The sequence below is a fragment of the Quercus robur genome, chromosome 4, assembly GCF_932294415.1.
Source record: "Quercus robur chromosome 4, dhQueRobu3.1, whole genome shotgun sequence".
Taxonomy (NCBI): Eukaryota; Viridiplantae; Streptophyta; class Magnoliopsida; order Fagales; family Fagaceae; genus Quercus; species Quercus robur.
In genome coordinates, this window is record NC_065537.1 from 20143716 (window position 1) to 20149288 (window position 5573).

Below are 5573 nucleotides of genomic sequence, written 5' to 3' on the forward strand. Positions count from 1 at the left end.
TTCAATCATGGGTGTAAAATCAAGTTTCTACAACAGAGTTTGGTCTTCTAGACTCTAATGACCAATATATCCTTTTTGCATGATGTCAAATGATATGTTGAACACATGTGACAAACACTTGACAAAAATTAACCTAAATAAATTTTCTTTATGAATGATGTTTTCTTTTAAAGATAATTCAAATCTGTTTTGAAAATTAAAAAAATAAAACTTGGTTTGTAAAAAAATCAAATTTGTCTATTAAAAAGGGTAAAAAGAAAGATTTTATCAAGAAAAATCAGATCTGTTTTTTTTTTTTTTTAAAAGGGTAAAAAAAAAGATTTTATCAAGAAAAATCAAATATGTTTTTAAAAATTAAAAAAAAAAAAAGATTTTTTGGTTTGTGAAAGAAAAATCAGATTTGTGTTGTGCAAAGTAAAAAAAAAAAAAAAATGGTTTATGAAAAACCAGATCTGTTGTTGGAAACAAACAAAAAGGACTTTTGAAGTAGGATTCCATTCATGAGACAAATTTATAATGCATGCATCACATATTAAAAGAACTTTAATCTAACTTTCAATCTCTTCTTTGGAATTTCAAATTTTATAACAAAGAATACTTTTTCAAGGAAATCAGATCTATATTTAATGAAAATACAAATCAGTTTTTAGTTTATAAAAAAATCAAATTTGAAAATATAAATCAGCTTTGTATTTAGAAAAAATTAGATCTATATTTAATGAAAATACAAATCAGTTTTGAGTTTTGAAAAAAAATCAAATTTGAAAATGCAGATTAGTTGAGTTTAGAAAAAATTAGATCTAAAAATACAGATCAGTTTTGTGTTTTCATAAAAAAGTTTTGATAGTCATTATAGATTTTGAAGTCAAAGAGAAAGAATTGAAATAAACAATCATCTAAAGCATCTAATCGTGGCAATTATATATTAAGAACAAGTTATAATAAAACAGGCTAATAATATTCATGCATCAACACAAAAACATGCTAGTTAATGGGAAAATAAAAGAAAGAAAAACAAAATACCTCTTGCATGAGCGTGCTCTTCTAATGAATGAATATTTTAGAAACCAAAGAAGTTTATTCACTACTTTGAGGTCTAAAATACTTTGCGCACAAAAAAGAAGTTCTTAAAGCAAAAGCCTCCAGAACATCTTTAACGTAAGTGGAATTGAAAAGTCAGAAGAGAAGAACCCCTAATTCTGATTTGTTTCCTCTATTTATAGAGGTTGGGATGCTGAATGAGATCAGATACAAATTGAAATGCGTCCTTATCTCTAAAAAGTCGAAAAAGATAGGTTTTATCTTAATCAAGAAGTCATCGGGCCAGGTCAAAAATTTGGGCCAATTGGCACTTGGGAAGTGTCGAATGGCCCTCTTGGGTGCCAGGTTCGCGTTTGAGTTTTGGTCCAATTTGGACTTCCTTTTCGAGGACTTTTGAGTCAGGAATAGTACCTAGACGCATTTTTAATCCGTATTCTAAAAATTAACTCGTATTATTGATATTCAGGTCTTTAAAGTGATAAATATTCCAAAAAGACTTGATTATCCACAACTTCTTTGTTATCTGATTATCCACATTATTCCCATGCAAGCAGGCCTAGTTTAGACACTAACTAACAACCAATCACAAAATTATTTAATTAATTTTAATTGTCTAACAAATCAGAATTAATTTAAACTAATCATGCGTGATCGGTTCCACCCACACAATATGCATGCAGACCGTGAAAACTTGATCATGTGATATCTTTCAATCCGACGGTCCGATTTGGAAATCGGACATACTATTGTGACCACTAGAACCTCAAGATTATTTTTATGATATGCAATAAATAAATTAATGCATGTAATGAAACTCTCAATTTTTGGTATATGAATGGTCACTCTAGTAATTTTCCAAGATTAAATTATGGGTGCAAAATCGAGTATCTACACCCTTAACCATGAACTAAATTGCTTCTCATCTACCTGTGTGGTTCCTCTCCTTTTCATCTTTGAAGTGCAATCCTTATCATGGTGTGTGAGACGTCCGCACCAATAGCATATGTTTGGGAGTCGTTTGTACTTAAAATTAACCCAACTCGCCAAACCATCCCTCCGAGAAATCTTTCTACCTCTGCATAACAGAATTGACGAGTTGGCAGTGATTCGGACTCATAAAAAATTGCATCCCTCTCCATCCCCTACATCAGTCTCACTCTCATCAACCACACCTACAATCGACGCAATGTCCTTCGCTACAACCATAGAAAAACTTCCAATAGGCAGATTGTGAACTTGCACCCAAAACCTAGTCTTGTCAAAAACCAAACTCCTCAAGTTAGTTTGCTTTGACACTCTTTTAAGGGCCACTAGGTATTTATCAAAGGACCAAGGTTCTCCCTTCAAAACTTGGTCCACATCCAACGGGTCAGAGAACTTAAACAAGACCCTGTGATTTCCCATGTCCCTTACTTCAAATCCCTTCCGAGTGCGCCACAAAAGTTTGAACGTTGGCGTAACAGCTTCCATACTTAGAACTCGACTGGTGAAGAAGCAGGCTGCCAAATAGTATCCTTCCTCAGTCTCATCCTCTTGGACCAAATATTAGTTTCCCTCATGCTCTGATAATGAAAACATTTCCCACTTCTCCCGAACAGGGACTCCATGGCAACAATTGATGCACTGCCAACTATGTTCCTTGATCAGAGAACAAGGAAACCAAAATCCCAACCTCTACGGTGGGCATCAACTTTCACTGACTTCTAAGGTTTTTGGAAAAACCCTAGGACAGGTAAACTTAGGACCTACTTGCTACCAACGTTCTATACTACTACTACATGGATGTACTGGAAAAGAGAGAATAATACTAAAACCTGCAAAATAAATTAAAAAGGAAAAATGCCAAACATAATGCTTACAAATTGATAATGTTATCAATGTGATTGGCGGGCTTCAACTTCCTCACAAATAAATATTTGAATTGCCTCCTTATGATTGATGATATATCAGTTTGTAAACATAATGTAGTAAAACTTGTAGTATCTATAGTTGTACTGAATAAAAAGAGAGAAATGTTATGTGTACAACACTTTTACAACAAATTTTAAGTGGTAAGTTGTTATTGATTGTTATTGGTGGGCAAAAAATAATTTAAGTGGTGGATTCAAATTTGAACCAATAACAACTTACCACTTAGAATTTTTTGTAAAAGTATTATGAAAATATTGTGAATGTAGTACTTCTAAGAAAAAAAAAAAATCTTTTTAGAGCATTTGCATCAGACAATAGAAAAATGGCTCAATTTTACATATTTAAGTTGCAAAATCACTCATATTAGTCAAGCTAAAGATGTGTAAATATAGTAACTATTTAAATTTATACAGGCACAATTTATTTCACATTTAATTTTTTATTCTTTGTTTATGTATCTTAAGGATGAAAGAAAGAGTGAATGGTAGTTAATATGTGTAAAAAAAAAAATAATAATTAAAAAATCAAGAAAATGTGATATTTTAATGAAATAGAGTTTAAAATAGATAATATGACATGTGAAATTTTTAAATTGACTATATAGAATAAAAATAAATAAAATTTTATATTAGAGAGAATGAGATTAAAGAAAATGGCCGATTATTAGGGTAAAAAGAAAGTCAAAAGGGACAAAAGAGTCAAGGATGCAACATAGAAACTCAACGAATTTGGTAATCAAACATGACCAAAGCAATGACATCACCCGGATTAGGGAATGATCCAGAAACTCAAATGAATTTGGTAATCAAACATGGCATTATTCATAAGATAAGTTTGATTACCAATACACTTTGTAGTCGAAGTCATACTTTAGCATTGTTTTTATTATTGTTATTTTTTTACCAGCATACTTTAGCATTATTTAATTAATTATTAATGAAAGCCCGAACCACTGCCCATGACTATAAATCCTCGCTCTCTTCCAAGTCTTTTTGCATACCAACTCACTTCTTCTCCCTTCTTTCTTAACCTTACTTCTCTATTTTCTTCAATATCTTCACTTCTTTAACAATGGCGGACGAGGTGATTCTGCTAGGCACCTGGCTCAGTATGTATGGGATGAGGGTCAAGATTGCACTGGCCGAGAAGGGTATCGAGTATGATTACAAGCAAGAGGACTTGAATAACAAGAGCCCTCTGCTTTTAGAGGCAAACCCCATTCACAAGAAGATCCCAGTTCTCATCCATAATGGGAAACCTGTGTGTGAGTCTCTCATCATTGTTCAGTTGTTCAGTACATAGATGAGGTCTGGAACGATAAGTCTCCATTGCTTCCCTCTGATCCGTACCAGAGAGCTCATGCCAGGTTCTGGGCTGATTTTGTTGATAAGAAGGTACCTTTAATGCCATTTCTTTTGTCTTTTACATTATTTTAATTTCTTTTCATTCTGGGTTAACGAGTTTTAATTTCAAGGCAATCACATTTGAAAGATTTAATTTGAAATGTGTATATTTTCTATAAATTTCGTACTTTTTTTTCTTGAGCTCTAAAGAAATATTCTTCTATCTCTATAGATTTGGTTTAAAATTCATTACTGTCACTGTTCATCCTTGTAATACAATGTGTGGAAAATACAGGTTAGTGTTGTTTCATGGAAGTTATGGACTACAAAAGGAGAAGAGCTGGAGGCAGGCAAGAAGGAATTCTTTGAAACCTTCAAGATATTGGAGGGGGAGCTTGGTGACAAGCCTTACTTTGGGGGTGAAACATTTGGGTTTGTGGACCTTTCTCTTGTCACTTTCTACAGCTGGTTCCATACCTACGAGGTATTTGGCAATATCAACATAGAGGCAGAGTGCCCCAAGATTATTGCATGGGCTAAAAGGTGCCTCCAAAAGGAGACTGGCAAAGTCTCTTGCTGACCAGAAGAAAGTTTATGAGGCTGTTGGGCAATTGAGAAAAATACGTGGCTACGAGTAGAGAAATGGTTTAGCCCGAATTATGGTTTTCAGTGGCTGTGTAATAAAGTTCATTCATATTTTAATACTCAAGTTTCAAGTTTGTTTACTTTCAAAAAATAGTTTAGGTTTGTTTCATTTGGGTCCGTTGAACTTGTAAGACACTTTGATATGTGTTTTCTGAGCTTTAAATCAAATGGGCATGTATTGTATTATGAATAAGAAAGACACCTTGTTGTGTCTTCTAAATTTTAGATCATGTTGTGCCTTAATTATATTTGGAATAAACAAAATTTTGGTAAATATGTACATTACATATTTGAATCCTAATGATCAAGATTTGAATATGAATTTCACCAAATCCAGTGGTATTGAGACCATCTATTAAGTTTGATCGGGTTTGATCAACTTTGACTAAACTTTGACCACTCATTTCTCTAAATCCAATCATTTGATTGTGACCATAACTTACTAAAATTAACCTTTCATTATACTCTTCAAATCTAATGGTTAGATTTCAAATCTAAGTATGGTGCATGATGGACATATGCTGTGTATTTGTATGGTTATGTTTACTCAATCTGACTATCCAATTGGTCTCAAATTTCACCAACACCAGTATGTCACCATATTCTTCAGTACTATTGATCAAGATTTGAATA

At 32.8% G+C, this 5573-nt stretch overlaps 1 pseudogene; it reads left to right on the plus strand.

Moving 5' to 3' along the window:
- Window positions 1-3933: 3933 nt before the first annotated feature.
- On the plus strand, window positions 3934-5214 carry LOC126720812 (probable glutathione S-transferase; annotated as a pseudogene).
- The last annotated feature ends 359 nt before the right edge of the window (window positions 5215-5573 follow it).